Raw genomic sequence first — 25,438 nt, 5'->3', positions numbered from 1 at the left:
AAAGTTTGGGAGACTTCCAGTAGGAGGTTCTGGTTTAGTTCTCTCTTTTTAAAAATAATTAAATATAATTTAATTAAAAACCTTATAGTTTTAAGCCATGCACTTATCCTGGAAAGCAGCATTACTCAGCTGCTCAAAGGTACTTTGAAACATGCATCTAACATTTGCAAGCATCCAATATCCCACCCAAAAAGCTTTGTTAAAAGAAGGTTACATTTGCAACAAGTGTAGCCTATGAAATGAAAGAGAGCTTCAAAGCAAACAGCTCTCTGGGCAGCCAGGCAGCACCATCTGCTACCAGAGCAATAGAATGCTCTCATAGCAGGAGGAGCAGCATGCCTTTGATGGCCAGCAGCTGGTCACAAGCTCCACATGGAGGACACACAGGAGCAACTGGTGAGATGAGGAAGGCGGAGGGGGCAGAGCCCTCCCCTTTCTGCACGCAGGAGAAGGTCACGTATGAGTAGCGAGGTTACATTACCTCTGCATTTGGCATAGTTACGACCACTGCTGGAATACCATGTCCAGTTCTGGTGTCCACAATTCAAGAAGGCTGTTGGTCGATTGGAGAATGAGAATGATTAAAGGATTGAAAAAATCTTACAGTGGGAAACACAAGGAGCTCAATCTCTTTAGCTTATCAGAGAGATGGTGAAGTGGTGACTCGATCACAATCTATAAAGCCAGGATCCATGAAGGGACTTAGGCATTACAATGCTGAGTGTCCCAGCACCTAATTTTTAGGCACCTAGAAAATCAGAGGAACACTCCTGCAAGCCACAAAGCTGAGTTAGGCACTTCGGCTCCTTATACAGTGAATGAGGAAAGAGAGGCACCTAGGAACATAAGCCACAAAAGCAAGCACGCTAGGTGGCGAGCCACTTAAGCTAGCCACTGGGAGATGCTAACCAGAGTGGTGTGCACCCAGCCCCACACCTCGCTCAGAGATAGGTGCCTATGTCTGCTTAGCAAGCCATGAATGGGAACCTACCGCCTGGTGTGTAAGCAGCTTTTTAAAGGAATGAGTTAGGCACCCGCCTCACTTCATGTACAAAATGTCAGCAGTGGAGGAGCCCCCTTATAACTTATAGCCTAGTGGTTAGAGCTCTCACCTGAGTGTCCCACCTCTCAGGCAGCTGCCCTAAACACATTCCCACTCACCCTCTCCCTGGCCCAATGGCTGTTTCACTGTGGATAAAGACTTAAACAGTCATTGGGCCAGAGAATGAGCAAGAGCAAACCTATATGAGTCTGTAGCCCAGTGGTTAAGGCATGGCGATGAGTCCTGTCCCCCTGCTCCAATCACTCTAATTATTTATCCAGTTTCAGCAGGCAAGTCTCAGGGAACCCTCACATGAGCCCTGACCATAGCTCATTGGTTAGCACATGCTACTCAGCGGTGGGCTATTACTTCAAATACTTTTTCTTCCTCTGGTAGAGAGGGGGGAATTGAACCTGGGCCTCCAACAGCCCAGGCTAGTGTTCTAACCACTAGCTGAAAGTTCTCAGGGGATCACCACCACTACCTCCTCGCCATCTTGGGATTGGTGCTTGCCCATGACTTAGGCAGCCGAATGCCTGTCTCTTCCTTGTTCATGAATCGGTCTGGGGCTTAGGCATGAGATAAGTGCCTTGACACCTAGAGGGACGCAGCAGTGCACGTACCCAGAGGCAGAAGTTTAGGTAACTTGAGAACCATTATCCTGAAAAATGTAGGTGTCAAGCAAGTTTAGATGCCTGTGAGGTTTTGTGTCTCACAGTGTAGCCAATATTGGTATGTAGGCACCTAAGTCTGGGGTTTAGGTGCTTAAGAACTTTCGTGGATCCCACCTTACGTACTTACATAGGAATTTGATAAGAGAAAGTTCTTCAATCTAGCAGACAAAGGTATAACAAGATTCAGTGGTTGGAAGTTGACGGTGGACAATTTTAGATTAGCACATATTTTTAGCAGTCAGGTAATTAACCATTGGAATAACTTACCAAGGTTTGTGGTGGATTCTCCATCACTGACAATTTTTAAATCAAGAGTGGACGTTTTTCTAAAATATCTGAACTGGAATTAATTCAGGGAAGTCCTATGACCTGTGTTATGCAGGAGCTGGAACTAGATGGCCATAGCAGTCCCTTTTGGCTTTATAATCTAATTATGCATTTTTTAAGTGCCCAATATTGCAATTTTGTGGCTTCTGTTTCAAGTCTAAGCACTGCACTTGTGTGGGTTTTCCTGGATGTTGAAAAGCAAGGACCAACTACCACTCTTCAGACATGTAGCCATTATAGGAACTCTTGGAAGAACAGGGAAAATCTATGATGTTTACTGCAGTTCTGCAGAATGCCTCTTGCTGGCTGGGTTCAGTACAAAATAATGTTAACAGTACAATGGATCAGTCCACCCACCATCAAGAGACAAGAGGCCTGATTCAAAGCTGGGTTATTCCAGTCCTAAGCCGGTGGCACGCCACTGAAAATTGCAATAATTCTATGGTGCTCACTTTCCATTTGAAAAAGCAACTGCCCGGCATGAAGGAATGCCTTGCGTAGCAAAAAAAAGAAAAAGAAAAACGGAAAGAAAAAGAAAGAAAGTATTAACGTCCAAAATCCTTCAGTAATAGTTGTGGTACAATAACATGAAGTTCCAATCCAAAGTACACACTCCCATTGTAACACTGTAAAGCTGTGACCAGATTGTTGGAAGATGAGTGACCATCTGTCCCTTGCTGTATGCAGCGTTGTTGTAGTTGTGTTGGTCCTAGGTTATTAGGTGGGCACAGTCATATCTTTTGCTAGAGCAGCATCTGTTGGTGCAAGAGAGACAAGCTTTAGAGCTTACACAGCAAAAGATATTACCACACCCTCCCTGTCTCTTAGCTGTCCCTTGGTGGGCATTAAGGAGTCACATCCTTTGACAGTTTCCTATTAAAAAAGTACCATTATCATTCCATAGTGGAGAAGTTGCAGTCCTCACCAGCAGTTACTGGGAGCCTGGCCTGCAGTGATTTACACTAATCTAAGCAAGATTATTAAAACATAAATTCATATTGCTTGTCTTCATCTCGCTGGGCTTGACTCTCACTATGTTCATTACATGGTAATGTGAGGTTATATAATCTAAGTTTTATAACTCTCTGAGGACACTTTGGGTCAAAAATGAGCCTGAGATTCCAAGGCACATGAGAAATACCATTTTTATTTGAAGAAACAACAAAGTGCAGTGAGAGTTATGGCCAGGACAAGTCATAATAACCGAGCCTCTACCAAAGGTAATTTTACTTTAATTGCATCTGAAATTGATGACTAATTAACCAGAAGAAAGGCCAGTCATTATTTCATGTGGAGTGGCATGGGCCATCTGAATAGCATCTTGGGCATATGCACTATATAACATTGCTGTGCAAGTTGTCTTGTATTTAAGAATGCCAGTTAATGTATAATACACAGTAATGCCCATAATCAAAAGCACTGCATGAAGATTACACAGTGTGAAGAACAAGTGGGTGATCTGAGCATTAAGTCTCACCTCTTTCCTGGGTCACTGAGTAGTACCAGGAATGTTTAGCTAGTGTGACTGGTGTTTTGCATATATTACAACAGAGGTTCCTCACTACAGGAGCGAGGTGCATGAAAATGATCAGCGCAGAGAGAACTAAAGTGCATGACATGTCTGTGGTGGGACAAACAGCTAGAATATTTCCCCGTGTACCTAAGCAACTCAGAAAGGTCTGGGCACTAACACATGTGGGCCAAATGCTGTTCCCAGCACGCAGAAGGTGACACACTACCCTTGCAGAGGACCATGAGCAGAAAGCCCATGCACCAGTTAAATCTCACTTAAGCTCTCAGGCCTTCACTGGCCACGTGCACAAGGTTAGATTTCAACCAGTATGAGTAGCAAGGCTGTAAACTGGGGCAATCTGTTGGGGCTCATAGGCGCTGGTTCCTTCATGCACAGAGTAGCTGCTCAGTGCCTGCTTTGGCAGGTGAGGCAGGGCATTGGAGAACTCACGACTTCAGCACGAAGCTCCAGAAGAGCAGTAAACAGAGCAGCCATGGAGTGACAGCCTGTCCTTCCCACCAAGCAGCCTGCACCATGGAACACAGGCAGGGCCGGCTCCAGCTTTTTTGCCACCCCAAGTGGCGAAGCAAAAAAAAAAAAAAAGATAAAGCTGCGATCAGCGACAGCTCTACCGCTCTGCTTCATTTTTCGGCAGCAATTTGGTGGAAGGTCCTTCGCTCCGAGAGGGACTGAGGGACCCACCGCCGAATTGCCGCCGAAGACACTGAGATTCCACCCCTTTCCATTGGCCGCCCCAAGCACCCGCTTCCTTCGCTGGTGCCTGGAGCCAGCCCTGAACACAGGCCTAAGCACAGCAAGTGAGGACCCATAAGCCTCTTCCCTATCTCACACAATGGAACACCTCTGGTTCCAATGGAGCGAAAGCTCTCCCAGCCTGGGGAATGGGGCAGGGGTAAGGGGTTTACAGGAGTGCTATACATCAGCACTTAATGGATTGGGGTGGGGGTAGGGGGAATGGGGCAGGGACATTTTTCCAATAGAAAATAGCTATCTATCCCTATGCATATAATTATCAGTAGCTGGTGAGATGGGTAGTTCGACTGCCCAACCAAATATCAAAAGACCAAATCTGGAGCTGCTTTAACAGTTTGCTTTGTGCAAAGTCAGTTTTAATGGTTCCTCTGGGTAAATTAGTTTCCCTAGATTGTTTGTTTGGATCTTTCACTCAGCAACTAGATGAGACAAAAAAATCTACATTTTTTGTTTGTTTGTTTGTTTGTTTGTTTGTTTAAGTAGTAAAATGTAATTGTAAAACCAAATTTTTAAAATTTGTTTAGAAAAAACATGACAAGATGAAGCTAATGGCTTCTCACTAGCCGCTCTGAAAAGCTCTAGTAATTCTCATCCATAGCCATTTTGAAACACTTTCAATCCACTAGAACCACTTGAACATTATGCACAAAAGGTATATTTGCTACAAATCAGCACATTTGCATAGCAAAACAATAGGTACATATGGTCTGATCAAAAGCAGTTATAATAGTCCAAAGGGTTCCAAAACAAAATACTCATTACTGAATAACTTCCAACTGTACCCCCATAAGGTCTGCTCCTAATATATCTTATCAACGGATACTCACAACCTGATATATTAAAAAGGTGGGTGGTGGAATCTCCTTCCTTAGAGGTTTTTAAGGTCAGGCTTGATAAAGCCCTGGCTGGGATGATTTAGTTGGGTTTGGTCCTGCTTTGAGCAGGGGGTTGGACTAGATGACCTCCTGAGGTCCCTTCCAACCCTGAGATTCTATGATTCTGTGATTCTAAGGTGTTGTCCAACAAGAAAGGCAATTCTGAGGTTAAGCATAATGAAGCAGATGACAAATCAATAGAACGTCACCCCATTTTAAGATTGGGAAATGCACACGGTGTAATTCGGGGAAATACGTTAGCACGGAGCTTAGAATGGTAAAGTACCTATAAAATAAAGTGAACTGTAATCGTCCCTGATGTAAGCCAGTGCAGCTCCACTGATTTCAGTGGTGTTAAGCGCTATGCACACCTAGGGCAGTGTATAAATATGTATAACTTGCCTCAAAAAAACCCTAACTTTAATGTTAGATTAGAAAGTTTACATACATACATCCCACATCTGCTTTATGACAGATTAGATGATAAACTTAGAAAATCCGTAGTGAATGATAAACCACAGCCAGCGAACATTTCTACTCAAGTTTTCCCTCCCTCCCTACCCTATTCCAGCTCTGCAGCTGGTTTAGTAATAAACAGTACAGCTCTGCTTCAAAAGATGTTGTAATCAAAAGATTATACTTCAAACACCTGGGGGGAGAAAGACAGCATTTCACTCAGTTTCAAACTGTAAACAATAAAGTCTGCTCAGCTCTGTAGCGATTTAAAGTCCAAGTCATTATACACCAAAATATGCCAGTCTCCTCCCCCGCACTCTGCTGCCTCACCCCACTGCAAATTAACCTTTTATTGCTTTAACAAGTGACACAAGAATATAAAGGGATGTGCAGGTGGAATAAAGCAGCCAGTAAAAGCAGACATCAGAGGGACAACTCTTCAGTGAGGACTTGCGAAAGACCAGGTTACAAACTGCTGTTTTATATATATATATATGCAGTTCAACTCCATGTTAGTCCACCATGTTCTGTACAATAAAAACTCATCTGTGACTCAATAATTGTGACCATATTATGCTAACAATTCATGCAGCCATGAGTCGAGCGATGACATACATTGTAATAATCGGTGCTGCATTCAAACAAGATTATTTGAAAAATAGATTTTGCTCCTCCCATCCTAATTCCTTTTTACAAAATAGAGGGGCCCTGAACACAGGGGCGGCTCCAGGCCCCAGCACGCCAAGTGCGTGCTTGGAGCGGCATGCCGCGGGGGGCGCTCTGCCGGTTGCTGGGAGGGCAGCAGGCGGCTCTGGTGGACTGCCCGCAGGCGTGCCTGCGGAGGGTCCGCTGGTCCCGCGGCTTCGGTGGAGCATCCGCAGGCACCGGCAGAGCGCCCCCCGCGGCGTGCTGCCGTGCTTGGGGCGGCGAAATGGCTAGAGCCGCTCCTGCCTGAACATCTGATGTGCTCTATACGTGAGCCCTCATGCTGAAGATTCATGGTTTGGCGACATGGTGTTCAACAGGTGTGTCATGCCACAGCTGTGCAGAAATTGGGCTGTGTACAGACCGCTGGTGTGCTTTAACATAGTGCGGTTTGCAAGAGTATTACGTGACAGTGCATTAGGGACCATTTAGTACACACCAACAGGGGCTACAAAGATCACTTAATGCCCAGCGTGTTAGCGCACATTCGAACTCACAAGCTCACTGAGCACATGCCGCCACTGTATAGATGAGCCCTAAGTGGCCATACACGGCTCTCGATGGTATCAGCTCGTGCCACAGTCAGGAGCAGCCACCAGTCAAGTTTGTCTTTGCCTGTGTATTACGCTATGGGATTTTTAGGCCCCAGCACCTGCTGCCCTGCCTATCTAGGAGCATAACTTGCCTCAGAAGGTTTCTGTCCCCGCTGTTGCCTAGGCAAAGTGTAAAGGAGGCCTCATGGTATCATTTCCAGTGTAGACCCATCACACAACAAAAATAATGAACCTCCTTTGTAAGGCAAAACCTCGGCAGACGTGAGCCTGTGCGATTTAGCCAAACAAACAGGCTAGTCAATAGACCTGGCTCTTGCTTTACTGCATGCCCCTGAGGGATCCCACTGAAATCAGTGTGAACAGGCTGTACAAGGGGCGAGTCAGAATACAATTTGGTTCCTGAGTCATGTGTAACTCTGCAAGAAAGCAAACGCTTCCTTCAATGTCCAGTCACCTTCCACCCCGACAGTCTCCAGCTGAAACCCCAAGTCAAGCCGTTTTACCCCTGCCGTTTGCTTTCAGTTGGGAGTGTCTCAACAATACTCCACAGGTCTGGACCAAGGAAGATACAATGCTAGTGTGGCTCTGTGACAGAGCCACGCATGCTGCCATAAAGAAGCTGGTCAGTTCCCAGAGACACTGAGGACTGTCTAATAGCCAGGGCTCTAGGAGGCCTCTAGGAGTGCTCATGGCCAGCTGGGAACTCATTCAAGCATTCACCAGCCAACTGCATCTATTTATGGTACTCAAGGCCCTGCTAAATACCTGTGCCTGAGTACTTTACACTCATTAATGTATTTATCCTCCCAACACCCCAGTGAGGTAGGGATGTGCTATTACGCCCATTTTACAGATGGGGAGCTGAGGCATGCAGAGACTAAGTGACTTGCCCATATGCAGGAAGGAATTGGACCCATGTCTTTGAGATCCCATACTTGTACCCTACCCACCCTTCCTGCCACTGCAATTGTACTGCTCATGCTGCCTGATCTGCATGGTTCTTCCTCACTCCCTTAGCCCAAGTGAAGCAGAGGCTGGTCAGCAAAAGCGTCTGAGGTTGGGAAGAAGCTGGTGCAGAGTGCAAACATGCTGTGCACTCAAGGGACAGCCAGCTGGGGAGGACAGGTGGGCAGGGGAGACTGAGAGAGACTCACAAACTCACGCAGAGGTGTGTGGGAGGCCTTCTGTTCCAGTGGTCCTGGAGGGGGGAGGGCTGAAGGAAGTGGTGGAGGCAGCACCTTAAAGAGGGGTGGGTGAGCCACATGAAGAGGTCCAGGGGTCAGCCCAGTTGCTCAGGACCTAGTCTATGTGCGCTGACTCCTGAGTGTGGCCAATCAGCTCACCCTTACAGTCACCAGGGCAATACTAATACTGAGTGGCAGACATGCTAGCACATTGCCGTGCTGCCTATCATGGATTCCCCACCCACTCCAAGGTGTGCCCATGAGCTAGCCAGGCTTTGGGACCCAGGTGAGTGAGACATCGGTGAGTGAGCGGGCGCTGCAGCAAAGTCAAGTGCGGGTTTCGCTCTGTCATTTCATACCATACACTTGGCAGGCAAGAGGTCTTTTAAGAAAGTTGTTAAAGGCTCTTTGAGCCTGTATTCAGCACATACCAATACGATGGAGCCTGGTTCATGCCTTGGTCTTCTGCGTAGTCTCATCACAGTCAGTAAGCGTGTTTGCACAAATGGATTCTCACCAGCACAGGCAAGGGTCAGGGCCAGCCCTAGGGAAAATGACACCCTGGGTGAACTTGTATTTTGGCGCCTTTGGCCCCCATGGGCATCGTGCCCCCCCCATTACCCCAGGCCCCCATAGGTGCCTCCCCATTGCTCCTGGCCCCTCCTGGGGTCCCCACCCCACTTTGCCCCAATCCTTGCACTGTGACCACCTCCTCAACCTCCCCATCCCTGCACTGTGCCCCTTGTTCCCTTAACCCGTGCACTCGCCTTCTGTGCCCCTAACCCCTGCATCCCCCTCCTGCGACCACATGGGGAAACTGGCCTGGATGCACAGAGCAGCTGGCACTGCTACTCACTCTCCCCCCACTTCCAACGCTGCTCCTCGACAATATGGGGGCTGTGAGAGGAGGCGTGACTTCAGGGCTCCCTGTGTTTGGGTCACTTTCCCCACCTGGGCTGTGAGGGGAGGGCAGCAACTCCTGATGCTCGCCTCACAGCAGAGCCCAGGTGGAGAAAGCGACCTGGTCACACGGAGCGCTTGGTGCTGCGCCTCACAGACCAGTGGTGGGGCGCGGGGGGAGAGGTGGTGGGGTTGAGCAGTATCTACACATCACATCTTGTTCCCTACCCCCATATTCCTCCACCGGGAGGAAGCACGGAAAAATCTGGGCACCAGCCAGAAGCAGTTTCTGACTCTACACCAGCAGTGGGCACCTCGGCACAGCTCCTTGATCATGGTAAGCCTGGGCAGGTCCCGGGTGGCCCACTCCTAAGACCTGCCCTGGAGTGTTGCACAATCTTGAACAAGGTTAGCACCACACCAGTACTGTCTTCCCAGGTTGTCTTGGCAGGGAGAAGGACATCAAGTGCACACAAAAACCACCAGAATCTAGGTTCCAAAAGTTCATTTTTACCCAGTTAATTTAGGCAAATCACCCACCATAAGAGCCTGTTCCTTTAGCCAGCCCGTGTTTTTTTAGCGACACAGTGCCCCACAGCACTATTCAAGATACTGTATAAGCACATTATAAATGTGCATTTTCTACTGCTGTTTACAAGGCAGAGGACACAACAGGCAGACGATACGGTAATCACATTAATAAGACTATCTGATAACACTGCTCCTGTTACTGGACAGATTTGTGCTAAAAGTTTACCTCCTAACACCCATTCCTAGCATGCCTAGCCTGAACCCTGTCACAGGAGCTCACAGGCATGCTGAAGTCTGTGTGAATTATGGAAAGTAAGAAGGTATCACCCTTTGGTCTCAGCTTTTACCTCCACAGACCCTCCCCATCTGTCACCCTCATTCTCTGAGTAAGGTGGTCCAAATCCCTGACCCTCCAGCCAAATAGTCATTTGAAACCCCTCATCGCTTGGTATATACATGTCTATAGGAAAGCCCATGACATCATGCCCTTAGGAAGTCCCTTAATGACTGGAGTCTGTAAGAGGCTTAATCCAAACAAAGATCCAATGTTGGTCTTTAGGCTTCTTGGCAATAGATTTGTCTATGGCCTTGTCTACACAGGACAATAGGTCTAGTAATTCAGGGGGAGGGAGAGCTCAGTGGTTTGAGCATTAGCCTGCTAAATCAAGGGTTGGGAGTTCAATCCTTGAGGTGGTGGCCCAGGGATCTGGGGCAAAAAAAATGGTCCTGCTAGTGAAGGCAGGGGGCTGGACTTAATGATCTTCTAAGATTCCCCTTCCAGTTCTAGGAGATTGGTATATCTCCAATTATTACCTTTTTAATTAATGGCCAGCCACTACAGGTAGATAAGTTAATCTGCATTGGTGAAGCTTACCCTGGCTTCAAGCTGTGACCAACTCCCAGTGTAGACAAAGCCATAGACTGCTGCCAAGCAGCCTAAAGATCCACACTGGACCTTTGTGATGCTCAAGCCTCTTTGGGAATGTCTACACAAGGGTTAAAAAAACAGTGGCTGGCCTGCATCAGCTGACTCGGACTTGCAGGGCTTGGGCTGAAAAAATTGCTGAGTAGATGTTTGGGCTTGAGCAGAAGCCTGAGCTCTGGGACCCTGTGAGGGTCCGGCAATTTTTTAGCCTGGCTCCCAAGCCCCGCACACCTGAGTCAGGTGACTTAGGCCAGTCGCAGGTTTTCTAGCCCTGCATAGACATACCCTTTGAGGCTCCTGTAGCTAAGGGAATTTTTGACTTTTCATCTGCGAATCCACTGTGCCGCTATCCTAAATCTCAGAGGGCCATTAGAACTAGTTCGCTTCTGTTCCCTGGGAGTAGTTAATTTAAAATCCACCTTTTGACCTTCCAAACACACAAAGAGTTCCAAGAAGTTTAGCTCTCACAGGCAATGAAACAAGATTAAACGACGCCAGAGGGCATTTACTGTTGAAAGTGATGAGGAACACACAAAGTCAGCTGATCTATTAGTTGAGGTTCCTCATGCCCAGTGAGCGCACTAGTGTTGCTGTGAGCAAATCCTTGGCTCAATATTTGGAAAAGTAATTAGCTGGTTTGCGTGCATCAATTTTGGGTCCTCCAACTTGAGACCTTGTCCTGGTCGGGTTAGGTGCTCAGAGCGTTCTGAAAATCAGGTCTTCTTTATGGTATCTCAAGATGGGCTCAAAATTATTAGTCATGTTTGAAAATCTTGGACTTGTTCTTTTTGCTTCAGCCTTATACGTCTCATGTGGCTCTGTCATTCTAGGATTACACATTTAATAAATGAGCAGTGGCATCACTAGGATACAGTGATACACGGCTCGTTTTTTCAGAATGCATGCTGGCGTCATCCAAAAAAAGCATGTGTGCAAGTGAGTGTAATAATTTTTCAAACAGTCTGTGATGAGACGCTGTTGTTGCAGGTCAAATTAGGTTTTGAAACATAGCTATGGTAATTGAAGGGAAATTCTCATTACCTTGCTAATGCAACTAAACAGAAATGCAGTGCCAAGCCCCATGTAGAATTTATGAGACTTAATTCTGTGTTAAATTTTGCTATTGAGAGAAAAGCAATGTCAAGGGAAGCTTGAAAACACTTTTAAGGGGCCTATCTTTACTATTGTTTTTGTGCTTAAACTTAATAGCATTCTTCTTGTGAAGTTCATTCCCCCCCCACCCCCCACTTCCCATCCTCTCCATGACACATATCCTGAAGTATGGATTTTCCTCATAAAGAAAGTGTTTACTGGCATGGCTCAGTCTGTTAATGGTAGCAGTAGGCCCAATACAGCTGATAGCTAGCCTCATAACACGTAAGTGTATCCTTCTGAGGACCCATCATGCAGGGCTTCATCTTGATTCAGGCGGCCCCAAAACTCAATCAAGCAAGTTGCTGATGAGGGAAAGCGTAAATATCAAGAAGTGCTGTTTGGCTAGCTATCAAGCTCCCTCCACCCAATCGTCTTGCCATCCAGGCACCAATGTCATGCTGAAGGCAAACCTCACATTTTTCAACCTTATGTAGCATAATAAGCTCATAGGCCAATATGCAAAATTAAATATCTCAGCTCATTCAGGTCTAATGTGGTTCAAGAGAGTATAGTAAAATTCCAAACATCAGCTGAGGAGCCAGCATCTGAGCTTCTCCTCCTCCAAAATTTTGCTATTAGGTCTGGTTTCTAAAATATTGCTATAACACAACAACAACAACAACAACAACAATAATAATCTGCTTCCCTAGTGTGGCTGTTCTTTCACCAGGTCCATTTGCATTCCTGCTCACCTCTTGTTGGAATGTGTCAACCCTGCTCAAGTATCTCTGACTGTGTTGTTGCCTAATGACTGTAGCCTGCAGCGCTTAGATAGTATGGAGATAGACACCTGAGATTAGATAGAGCAGATATGTTCCTGAGGCTTTGACTGTGTATCTTACATACGCACAAAAAAACAATGGGGTTGAATCCCAAACAGTAGCGGTGCAAAAGGACATCAGTGGAAATTGAGAATCTGTCTCAAATTGTTATTAAACCCTTTATTGCCAAGACAGACCCACTACCACCTTGAGCATTCAAATGTTATGCTCCTTTCATCTATACATGATCTGTTCATTTTTTAGGACCATAAGGATTTGCCATACTAGACCAGATCAGGGGGCCACTTGGTGCTGTATCCTGGTCAGTACCCATTGCTTTAAAGCAAAGTGCATGAACCCCAATGTAGGCAACTATGGAATAACTTGTCTCCATGGTCAGTTTCCGTCTAACCCTTAATAGTTAGACAAAGTAGGTTTAGGGACAACTTTTAATCTGTAAACTCTTTGGGGCCGGACAACATCATCTTTGATGTTTAGAAAGTGCCTAGCCCATTGTGTGCGCAAACTGAAATAACCAAATAAATAATACAATGATAAATATTAGAGACAGTGCAGTGCTGCCGTAAAGTAATTTCATATTTTGTGGCTGAAGGGCTGTCTTATAAATATGTCCCGCTTTTATTATTATTCATTTATATGTCAGCAACATCTAGTAAGGGCAACTAATCGCAAGGCCCCTTTGTGCTAAGCATTGTGCGTATGTATAGTGAGATACAGGCTTCACCCCAAAGAGTTTACAATTTTACTAGACAAGACAGTCTAGTAAACAATGGGTGAAAGACAGCTCTGCTATCCCCATTTTACAGGTATGGAAACAAAGGTACAGCGAGCTTAAGGGACTTGCCTCACGTCATACAGGGAGTCTGTGGCAAAGCCAGGGAAATAAATCCAGCTCTCCTGGGTCACATCCAACGTTGTAACCACAGCATAATCCATCCATAAACCCTTAAACTCTGTACCAAGTAATTCAGCCTTTGGTAGGAAAGGGATACTTACACAGCTGAAGGAAGAGAGTTGTGGAGACAATTAAATGCCTTCTACCTGCGGTTTCCTTCCCTGCACCTCAGTTACCTGATGCCCCATGAAATGTACCATCAATTCTAGAAGTAACAGCTCTATTCAGGGAGTCGATACATAGAAATTAAATACAAGCAGGAGGGCGAAGGTTGAGATGATAGAGGAGGTGTTTGGTCCTATTAACGTATTCCAATAAAGCCTCCTGACCTCTGCCCTGTGCAGCTGTACTAAAGAAGAGAGAGAATAATCTAATGCTACCGCTAGTAACTATCACAGGGAGCAGATGTTCAGGAGTGAATGTCCCAGAGCCTTAAAGAACAGCTGATAATGGATGAGTGCTGTTAAAAATAAAAGCGAGGAAACCTCAGCTTTTTTCCCCCACTCAGGGAGCTATTCAGACGTTCCTTGATAGGAACAGAGCGACTCAGCTCAGGAGCTGCAAGTGCCATTTATTTAATTTGTGGAGGCGGGAGGGATTAGAAAAGTGCCTAGACGATTTAGGAACGCAACTCAATAAAGTCCTCAGGCACTTTTGAAAATCTACCTCTAGTCGTAACAATGGGAGCAGCAGATGCTGTGTGTCACCTCTCAGAATTGCAGGTCATTTGGGGTGGTAGGATGCCTGTACTTGTTCTTTGGCCTTTGATTCAGCTAACAGTTTTTTACGTCTACTGCCTTTGGGTCGAATTCTGCTGTTTCAGTTATGCCACACCAGTGACCTGAATCTAATTCGAGGGGTAACAGACTAGAATTCAGACCTTTGCCTTCTTAGGAACAGGAGGCAGAAGAAGAAATTTTGACTGATCTTTGACCGTAATTACAAATTCCTACATTCAGGGTTCCCATAAATTCTCTGGTGATATTTCCTCAGATTATACTGAAGTTAGTCAAACTATTTTTAGGGCTTACTAATAAATGACTGTGTGACATTGCACTCCATATGTTTATGGGAATATGTTTATGAGTGTAAATATAATGTTACTGGAATATGCTTTATGCAAAAGGTCTATTGTAAGGTATCATTTCAAAGCTTATAATCTACTGATTATGTTCATCCTATTTGTATGACTATATCATTCTTGTATCTGAAGCTAGAACTGTGAAGTATTACTCTGAGGTCCTATTGTAACTAGGCAAAGTGTGGGCCATTAACGGTGGCTTGGAATCTAGATGGCTCCCATCAACTAGGACAATTGGTGGTAAATGGCTCTGTTTACTTGTAAGCCTTCCTGTCTACCTGTGTGCCGGCCAGTGAGTAATGAAGTTTCACAGGCCATGTGATCATGTCACCTGAACTGGAATCCATCTTTAACCTGGTACTTTTCCATTGAGAAGGAGGGGTGGGGACCCAGAGAGGGACAAAGGATTCCTGCCTTGTGCCAAAGCTATAAAAGGGGGTGAAACAGGACAAATGGGGTCTCAGCAATGAGACAGCCCCTACTTTTCACCTAAGATGCCTGCTGGACCTGACAAGGAGTGTACCGGGGGACAGGATTGGGCCCAGACTAGGAAGTCGTCTACTCTGTGAAAGAAGCTCATTGGAACCTCTCTGAGGGTGAGATTTACCTGTATTCAGTTTCTTAACTGTTTTAGGCTTAGACGTTCATGTTTTGTTTTATTTTGCTTGGTTACTTTGTTCTGTCTGTTATTACTTGAAAACATTTAAATCCTGCTTATTATACTTAATAAAATCACTTTTGTTTATTATTAAACCCAGAGTAAGTGATTAACACCTGGGGGAGCAAACAGCTGCGCATCTCTCTTTATCAATGTATAGAGGGTGGACAATTTATGAGTTTACCCTGTATAAGCTTTATACATAGTAAAACGGATTTATTTGGCATTTGAATCCCATTGGGAGCTGGGTGTCTGGGTGCTGGAGACAGGAGCACTTCTTAAGCTGTTTTCAGTTAAGTCTGCTGCTTTGGGGGGCGTGGTTCAGACTCTGGGACTGTGTTGCAGCAGGCTTGCATGTCTGGCTCAACAAGATAGGGTTCTGGAGGCCCAAACTGGCAGAGAAAACAGGCTCAGAGGTAGTCTCAGCACGTCAGGTGACAGTCCCAAGGGGATCTCTGTGACCGAACCTGTCACAGACTGGTTTTGGGTATTGTTCATTCCTAGCAAGTGAACGTGCAGCAAGAGTAGCCTGGCTCCTCTCTATTTCCCTCTGCAAGGAGCTGCAGAGATTGCACTTTCCAGCACAGGATAGCAACAGCTTATCACCAGCTCTTATGCTCCCATTTGCAAGCTGGCCCTTGACCTCTGTCTGGTAGATAATTTCCTGGGCTGCAGCAGTTTACACTGAAGAAACCTGTTAGTTCAGAGTGAAGTTTCACTACAAGTGGAGTGAAGCATCACTGTAAATGGAGTAAACAGCCAGTGACACACACACACACACACACAGAAGCCATTCAGGACTTCCACTCTGCCACAACCATTTTCACTATAACTAGCAGCAAGTTCCACCAAGGCATATTTTAGCAGCAGGGACTAAGCCTGGGGGGCATCCTAGTGGAAATACAAGACTCCTTGCCATCTCTTTATGCCCTGCTCCTTCTGCAGCCCCACTAACACATGAATTTGTCAAATCAACTTTCAAATACTCAGCAAAGTTTCCATGAGATATCTGTAAGGGAAGACATCAGGTAATACCAAGCAAACGTCTATACAAAGTCACAAGGGTGTGTGTGTGTGTGAGAAAGAGAGAGAGAGAGCGAGAGACAACTCACTGTACTGATAAACTTTAAAATATGATTTACTCTGTGCAGGCAGCAGTCTCAGACATCAAAGCTTCAGATTCAGCGCAGTGTCAAAAAACCATGAAGCTTTAAGACTCGACCAAGCATCAACACCAAGCCGAAGCTTTTACTCTTGAGACTGAACAGATTAGACTTAAAAACTCTCTAAAACTGCTGGTAGAAAAATAAATGACTAAATGCATAACATTTGCCCAAGTGCATCTTTATTTATCCTGCTGCAGATCTCTTTAGTCCCCACCTTGCGTGTTAAACAGAAAACCAGTCTGTCTCACTGCTTCAGAAGGATGCAAGCAGCAATTGACCATCTTTATTTACTGAGAGTTGTTCCCAAGTGACCCCCCCCCCCTCCAGCAGCCTTTGATATATTTCTGAAGCCATCTCTAGCCTGTCAGCAGGAAAGTTAGTCAGCAAGCATAGAGTTGAGCTGAGGAGCTGGGAAAGGCAGGCAGCTACAGTGGGACCCAGAGGAAAAAGAAAAATAGAAAGCTGTATTTACTGGCAGCAACTTGTAAAGATGAAATTGCCAAATTTGAGAGGCACTACGGAAAGAAACCAATGCATGGGCACCTGCCAGACAAGCCTGCATGGGACTCCACCCACAATTGTGGCTTCCTGGAAAAAAAAAATTGAAGAGGCTGTTCTACTTAAAGAGGCATTCTGGGGTGAGGCTGATGGCTAGGGGCATAGCCTGATGTGTGCATACATGGCCTGCTGAGCTGTCTCTGAGGCACCTTCCCCCACCTTCAGTGATCAGATTTATGTTGGTTTTACAAATAGCCTGCCCAGGGTATGAGGCAGCAAGCAGCACAAAAGTTGGCCTCGATTAATGCTGCTTTCACAGCATACATGCCTGCCCATATTGGCAGCTGTTTACATGCTGGGCTAGAACTGGGCTTGTAGGGCCCTTGTAGGGCGGTTTGTGATTCAAGATGGTACATAATTGATTTGGTGTTAAGAGACACTGAAGCTACTGGCTTTGCACCACAACCTTCCCAGAAGATGATGGCCTCCTGCACGTCTCAGGGCCAAATTTTGCTCCAGGTGACCTGGTGCATATTGCGGATAATGGCATCAATTTACTCTGAGGCATATTAGAGTATAATCCCCCACCCTTGATATTTAGCCTGACACAAAAGAAGTTGGGAGGGAAAACAAAAAGGGAGCTAAACGACTGAATGAACATCCCAGATGTTGGCAACCTGCAGAATTCCAACCCTCCTGGCTCTTGTTAACACTGTGGCTACACTTAGCACTTCAAAGCGCTGCCGCGGTAGCGCTGCCGCGGCAGCGCTTTGAAGCGCTAAGTGTAGTCAAAGCGCCAGCACTGGGGGAAAGCTCTCCCAGCGCTGTCCGTACTCCACCTCCCTGTGGGGATTTGACTACACTGGCGCTTTGTAGCGCCGCAATTTGCAGCGCTGCAGAGGGTGTGTTTTCACACCCTGCTGCAGCACTGCAAATTTGTAAGTGTAGCCAAGAGGCACCACATTGTTATTCCTGTAGTAGGGCAGCAAACCAAGTTTAGTGACATAGAACAAGTTGTCAATAGATCTACAGATCTGCAGTAGGACTTTAATTGGCTAAGAAGATATGGGAGGGAGGGAGGCGGGGGTGGTATTGAGATCTTTTTATGAGCAAAGGATGTTTCCACTTTAGCTTGAGACGGAAAACTTTTTCATGATGTCTTTTATAATAAAATCTACCAAACTACCAAGTATTCAGCTTTGCAATGAAAAAGAGCATCTTGCATGATTTGTACTACTCAACGGTGCTTTCATTAGGAGCAAAGTTTTGTTCTTACAAGCAGCACTTGGAAAAACTCACTCTTAAGAGCTTGAAAACATTCCCTCAAGACTTTCTTCCAATGCACCGTGTTACTCCCAGTCCCTAAATTGCTTCTTTATCCACGTGGCCCCACAGCTACCACCCTGAGTGAAATATTAATGTCTTTCCAAACTGCAAACGTATTGGCTCTTCGGACAGCAGAGGGGGAGGGTAATACCTTTTATTACAGAACAATTAATTTGCATGGCAGGCATGAAAATCTTGACAGGACACACAAATGTGTCCCATCACACTCACCTCTGTCATCTGTGAGCAAGGTGGGAGAAATACGAAAATACCAATTCTCGCTCAGCAAAACTTGCCTGAGCTTGAACTCAGTTTGGGATTACAAATACCATGCTGGTGAGGAGCCAAGAGACATCACAAATGAGAGCAATGTGACTTTTTGCTAAGAGAAATAGACCCGGGGTAACCACAGACTAGAGAACAGATATTTTGATTTTCAGTCACCTATTCTGATAGTAATACACTCAGCATCCCTCTCCCTTCATTGCTGCTGAAAGGGGCTAGCTTATTTGAACCTTATAGGATGGATGGAAGGACCCTCCCCACCGCCATTCTCCTTCCTTGGGTACCACCCAGAAGAATGCCAATGGCCTTCCCCTCAATTGAGAGATACTGTAGTGACAACCCTGGAGACTGAAGCTCTCTGCCCATCCAGGATACTGGTGGCAGCCGGGCATTCTCCAGCCTCACGACCACCACTACAGCACTAACATGGAGGTAATCACATGCAGGGCTTAGAGAAGTGATCCCTAAATTTTAGAGGGTTGCTCCCCCCGTTACCTCTGTCTGTGCCCCCCACTTCCCCTCGGAGCCGGGGCTGGGAGCGGGGCAATGGGTGGGAGGGTGGGAGGGGGCATGGACAAAGGTAAGGAGGCCAAGGCTGGGGCCACAGCTGGGGGTGGGGCTGGAAGCAGCGCCACAAAGAGGCTACAATAGGGGCCAGAAGCCAGGCTCGTTGCCAGGTGCGGCCCTGGGCCAGGAACAGCCAGGGGCCGAGGCTGGGGGCAATGGCAGGGCCGGGAGTGGAGCCAGGAACCGGGAAAGCGTCTGGACCGAGGGCGGGACCAAAGCAGAGCTGGGTGGTGGGGAGGGGCTGGGTGGAACACCCCACACTTTGGGGACCTCTGTCCTAGAGGATAGTTTAGTCTCCATAGCCTGGCTGAGATTCCAATGGCGTTGCCAGTTGCGGTGTACCTGTCATGCTGTGGCCACACTTGCCCTAGAAGCCGTCTAAAAAGGAAGCCACATGGTGGGAAATCTGCAAGGGCAGGAATCCTGGGCTTTGGAATTAACTTGGCAGGGAGTTGACTGAGGCAGGAACATGCCAGAAATTTGAGTAAAAGCTCAATAAGACACCTGTCGCAGGGCATTATTTGTGAAACACACAGCAGGGCACAATAATTTTCCCAATGGCATCTTTTTCAGACCCTGCCTACCTCTGATTCTATGGGAAATGAGTCATTAATTCCCCAAGTGTACAGTGGTTTCCCCAATTGCATCACGGTGGACTGTATCTTCCCATAGCCTCAGATAATACACCCTCCCATTTATCTCTGGGTAATGTTCTACCCTTCTTAGAAAGGGCTCTGGACATGCAGCTCTGAAGTTAAAATTGCATGCAACTGATCAGTGTTCATGGTTAAATGTAATCAAATAAGACATTTTGCCTCTGATTAATTTCAGGAGCATTGTCAAAGATGGCACAGACAATATCAAACTCACAGTGCAAGGCAAAGAGGCAGCACAATGTCGACTTTCCAGCTGTCTATTTTGGTGAGTGAGTAATGATTGTCCCACTCTAGGTTGGGAGGAAGAGGGATCACATACAAAAAAGAAGGTGGTATTCTTCATGATTCACCACTAGGGTACAATCTTTCATGTGTATGTTAGATTAACATATTCTCAGATGGCATTTCCCAGAGGGGAGAATCTGTCTCAAGTTGTTTTTCAGGCTCTTGTGAACTGTCTGAACAGATAGTTATGAAATTGCCTTGCTAATGCTTACAGTGGAAACACGTTCTGTTATACGCTACAATGAAAACATGCAAGTTGCCGCATACTTGCGCTCTCAACGTTACAGAGCGGCTTGCTCTGTCAGAAGCAAAACCACCGTACAGTAAAATAACTGGGTAACAATAGAGAGCTTTTTGTGTTATGGGCGATCCAATCAGCTCACTATGAAAGTACAGTCAAGCCCACCTCAGCCAAACTTCTTACAGTGCTCTTGACTCACAGCAAGTCAGACTCTGCTGCCTGTTCTCAAATGTTCAAACTATCCCCCTGACCTTATACACGCAACCACACATACACACACGCGCGCTCTCTAAGGACTGTCAATCTGCACTCAGTGACATTGAGAGGTTCCACCCCCAAAGCAATAGTCTAGCTCCACATCTGACTGCCGGGCTGGAACAGTGAGACACTCTGATAGCAGAGTGTTCAGTGGCATAATTAGGTGTGCAGTTGGACCAAACCAAAAACTCTAAGCCCATTTACACTAAGAGCATATGAAAGGGTTTCTGATCGATACTGTTTTCCAGGCTTAGCTGCTCAGAGGAAATGTTTAGTCTCTTTCCCCTCCACAAGTGTGTTTGGGTTTTAACATCCTCATCAATCAGAGACAATTCTTATTGTGCAAACATGTCAACATGCAAATACCCCCAAAGTTATTCTTTGTGCTGCAATGCAACTTGGCTCTTTTATTAAAGTCATCCATTTCTGTTTCCAGAGGTACGGTTCCTTATTCTTTGAGAGCAGCTCAGAGGCCTGACGTGAATTCCAAAGGACAGGGGCTCATGGCTACAGGTTAGTTACATTTTATGAAAATTGTATGTCAGTAACGGTTGTTGCCTTGACTTATTAGACAGCCTCCAAGTGCAATGATTAAATATGAATATCATGGGAGATTTATTCAGACTTGGTCTTCACTCAATACCCGAGACATCCGCTGTAGTGAGTTTGTAATGCAGAGATTTTTTTGTTCAGCTCCAGCTAGCAGCCCATGCTATCACATATAGAATTTGATGGCTATACTTCCCAACAATGGGGTGGTAAGCAGAAGGGCAGGATTCTGAAGAACAGGCTTAAAAATCCAGGTGTCAGAGTTGTCAGCTATCTAGATACCAAATTTACTAACAAGCCTTACTGGTGCAAGGACTTACATGTGTTGGCAGGAATGTCCAAAATATATAGACAGGGCTATTTGAGGTAGGGCCTGTAAATTAATCTCCACCTTGTCGTAGGGTGACCAGATGTCCCGATTTTATAGGGACAGTCCCGATATTTGGGGCTTTTTCTTATATAGGCTCCTATTACCCCCCAACCCCCTGTCCTGATTTTTCACACTTGCTGTCTGGTCGCCCTGTCTTGTAGCATTCCCCAGAGCTTTACACTGAAAACATCTAGTAGTTTATAGCAGGCTGTCTGCCTCAGATCTCCAGTTGGCAGATACGGTAAATAATAACACCACCTATAGGAAAAAAAAAAACCTTTCAGGTAAACTCCCTTATCCCACATGTCAAGTAGTTTTCAACTCTGCTGTTATTTTTAAATAAACAAATTCTTTTAACAAGTGCCTACATAAATGGCAGCCAGCCTACTGGGCTCTCCTCAACAGAGCCTATGCACGTAGCAACCACGGGCCTATGCACGTAGCAACCATGGGCCTGAGTCACAGTTACAATAAGGGCTGCACTGCACTGTGACAATAAGTCACAGTTACAATACGCACTGGCTTCCTAAAGCCAGAACTAGTCCCCTGAATATTCCCGCTGCCCCAGAGGCTTGCCTAACCTGTGCAGAGCTGTATTAAAGGCTCCTGCATGGGGGAAAGACTGGGGGAATGGTGAGTGTGTACTGCACTACAGCTCTTCACTTTCTCCCACAGCCAATTGGGGATCTCAGGACATAACTTAGATCACCTCTCCCCCCTCACCCCCAGCCCCACACTCCTAAAATACAGGGAGCCAATAGATGGTGTAACGCTATATTTGCAGTAACTGAGAATCAGGCCCTCTGTGTGCAGCACCGCTTCCAGGCCCTTGCTTCATGTTATTGTACCTCACAAAGTGAGCTTGGGGTTTGACCAGGTTTTCTGTGAACAAAAGAAGCAGCAGTGTGGTTGCCTGGGGGTTAACGATGGTTCTCCTCAGCTTAGCAATTAGCACAGTCACTGAGCGGTTTTACAGGAGGCGTTGCTGTGATGCATCTTTCTGCAGCGGCATAGGATCAAAGAGCCAGGAAGGGAGCACAGAGTATGTAGCTGCCACATGTTCCTTTAACTCTGCTTTGGTTGATGTTAATAGTTCTGACTTTGGTCATTAACTCTCTTTCTCTCTGAGATTTTTTTGCCTCTTGCAACATGTCTGAGAGCTTTCTTAGACTAGCAGCAGATGACAGGGAGTCAGGGAAGAGGAGCCTTTGATGGAATCCAGCCAGCATTGTCACACAATGTATTTCACCAGTGAAAGAAGAGATCTCTCATCATTTTGTCTCCTGATCACATTTTTTTTAGCAGTCTTCTCTGTCCTCACATTAGTTTCCCCATCATTACAGTAGGGTGACAATATTTACAAACTTGTCAGTGGCCTTAGGAATCTAAAAGTATCTACAGTTACATAACCTCAGTATTTTCCATTTTAAGATGTTTTCTATGGAAGTACAAAGGAATGGTGCAGGTCCTGCAGGAACAATATCTGTTCATCTTAGATTAAATTGGAAGTAAAGCTGGCTGGAAAAAACAGGAAAATATTTTGAGACCTATATGCTCTATTTTTTTTTGCTAGAAACATATGAAATATTGGAATGGTTTTGTTGCAAAGGCTTTAAGTTTCACTCCTGTAATACAAGGCTTCCCATCAAGAGCTCTCTCTTGAATTGTTCGGGCTTTCGGGATATTCGGTAATAACTATAACACAGATCTGGTACACCATCCCCATAGCTAGGGTTAGGGTTGCCAATTTTCTAATCGCACAAAACCGAACACCCCTGCCCCAAGGCCCTCCCCTTCTCTAAGGCCTCACCTCCCCACTTGCTTCAGCCCCACTCCTTCCATCACTCGCTCTCCCCCACCCTCACTCACTTTCACGAGGCTGGGAGAGGAACTTGGGGTGCGGGAGGGAGGTGCGGATGGGAATGTGAGATTTGGGGGGCAGGAGAGGGCTCTGGACTGGGGCAAGGGTTGGGGTGGAGGGATATGGACTGGGGGCTGTGGGCTCTGGATTGGGCCAGAAATGAGGGGTTCAGAGTGCGGGAGAGGGCGCCGGGCTGGGACAGGTGGTTGGGGTACAACGGGATGAGGACTCTGGCTGGGGGTGTGGGCTCTGGGGTGGGGCCAGGGATGAGGTGTTTGGGGTGCAGGACGGGGCTCAGGATGTGGCAGGGGGCTGGGGTGTGGGGGTTGCCGGCTCGGGGAGGGAGTTTGGGTGTGGGTAAGGGTGCAGGGTCCCGGCAGTGTTTACTGTAGCTCCTCAGAAGTGGCCGTCAGGTCCCTGTGGCCCCTAGGTGCATGTGCAGTCAGGGAGGCTCTGTGCACTGCCCTCACGCCCGCAGGCACCAACCCTGCAGCTCCCATTGGTTGCGGTTCCTGGCCAAAGAGAGCTGCTAGGCTGGCATTCAGCGTGGGGGGCAGCGCACGGAGCCTCCCTGGCCACCCATGTGCCTAGGGACCTGGCAGCTGCTTCCCAGAGCCACGCGGAGCCAGAGGAGGCAGGGAGCCTGCCTTAGCCCCAGGCCCCCGCTGCGCTGCCGACCGGACTTTTAACAGCCCAGTTGGCTGTGCTGACTGGAGCCGCCAGGGTCCCTTTTCGACCAGGCTTTCCAGTTGAAAACCAGACACCTGGCAACCCTCCTCAGGGACTCCCAACACATGGGACTCGCCCCCCCTACTGGGGGACTGCCAGATACCGCTGGATAAGTGCACCTGCATCGCTCTCTCTACTGTGCCTGCTGCTGGCTCTATTTTCTCTCCTCCTTTTCTAGGTGGTGCTGCAGGGCATAGCTCCCTGCATTTTCTACCGCATGAGGCACAGAGAAGCAGTGTAGCATTGACAGGGAAGTAGAGGGGGTGAGGGATGACTGAGAATGTATAGCAGTGCTTGCAGCTCCAGAAAAAAAGAGGGAGGTGATTGCGGGGGTTGCCCTGTTGAGAAAAGCCACAGTATGATACTGGGAGGAAAGGAATGGGCATAGCCGATGGGCAATAGGAAGGAGAGGAGAGAGTGACGCGCACTGTGGGTGTGACCCCAGAACTTTTTAATGATAAAGGAGGTGCAAAGGGTTTATGGGGATTGCTTGGGTCTGACATGTACATTCTAATTCACCAAAGGGTGTCATGTGAGGTCTCAAATCAAAGCCACTGTCACAATGGGCATTGATATCACTGTGAAATGTATGTACAGATACTAGGTAAGAAGTTATGTGTGTGTCTATATATATATATATACTAAAATACATTCTTAGTCTGGGACTGGGTGCTAATCACCATCACCAGCCTGAACTGAATGCAAATGAAGGATTGTAAGAAATTTAGAAAGAAACTAACGGGAAGAGAAGGGCGTGGGGGTTGGAAAGCAGAATTCAATAGCTTCAGGTGCACTTCAAAGGTTTGCTCAATTATATTTGGGGGGCAAAGAAGGCGCCTGGACACCTTTCACTGAGGAAGTAAAAGGACAGCACTTTTGCTGCATGAAAAGGGGGTTGCAACCAGGCTTGGTTGAAAACACTGGAGAGAATGTTGGGTGAGATACACGTCTTTAGACGAGAGAGTAACCGGTGAGTTAAAGTTCAGTCGCTAGAAACCATGTTTTGATTTTGATTTATATGTACCCATTTGTTTCCAATATTCTGACTCACTGAATCGCCATTCTTTGCTAATAAACATACTCTTGTTTTCACTATAAATGTATTAAGTGCTGTGGTGTTAAGGAAAGTGCTGGTCCTGAGTTGACGCTTACTCACAAGCTGGTGTGTACTTTTCCTTTGGGAATAAGAAGCCTGGTAATTCTGTGAGTGTTCACTCGATAAGGGACTGGACACGGCTGGGAACGCTCTGAGGACACCACGGTTGGTGTTTGCCAATCACTACCTGTACAGGGAGAGTGAGTCCTGCATAGGCCTGGAAGACAGTTCTTGTGCTGCCAGACGTGGGTGGTTTCAGGGAGCTGATCCACAGCAGGCACAGACAAGCCTGCATCACAATAAGGGCATGTCGTTGTGAGGTGCCTCACAACCCTGGGTACCACCGGGGAGTGTCACAGTGGATGAACTGAGAAACCAGGACCACTTGCCATAGTGGGTAATTATGAAATAACCTACCCATAGGGGGAACTCCTTCCTAATCCAATCAGTAAGTGATTGGCTTATGTGCTGATGCCTGAAGGTTCATAGCTCTAATTGTTTAATGTAATAGTAGATCTCA

General features: G+C 46.6%; 1 long non-coding RNA gene across 1 annotated transcript; it reads right to left on the bottom strand.

The window, feature by feature from the left end:
- Positions 1-2,307: 2,307 nt before the first annotated feature.
- LOC120369482 lies at positions 2,308-25,162 on the bottom strand. The gene is made up of 3 exons (XR_005583176.1): positions 24,979-25,162; positions 8,536-8,648; positions 2,308-2,798 (listed from the first exon to the last, which is right to left on the bottom strand). It is a non-coding gene; the product is annotated as an uncharacterized LOC120369482 (long non-coding RNA).
- Between the last annotated feature and the right edge of the window lie 276 nt (positions 25,163-25,438).

The sequence above is a fragment of the Mauremys reevesii genome, linkage group 7 (assembly GCF_016161935.1).
Source record: "Mauremys reevesii isolate NIE-2019 linkage group 7, ASM1616193v1, whole genome shotgun sequence".
NCBI classification, from domain to species: domain Eukaryota; kingdom Metazoa; phylum Chordata; order Testudines; family Geoemydidae; genus Mauremys; species Mauremys reevesii.
Note: the sequence above shows the minus strand (reverse complement) of the source record. Positions and strands in the feature narration are given on the sequence as shown.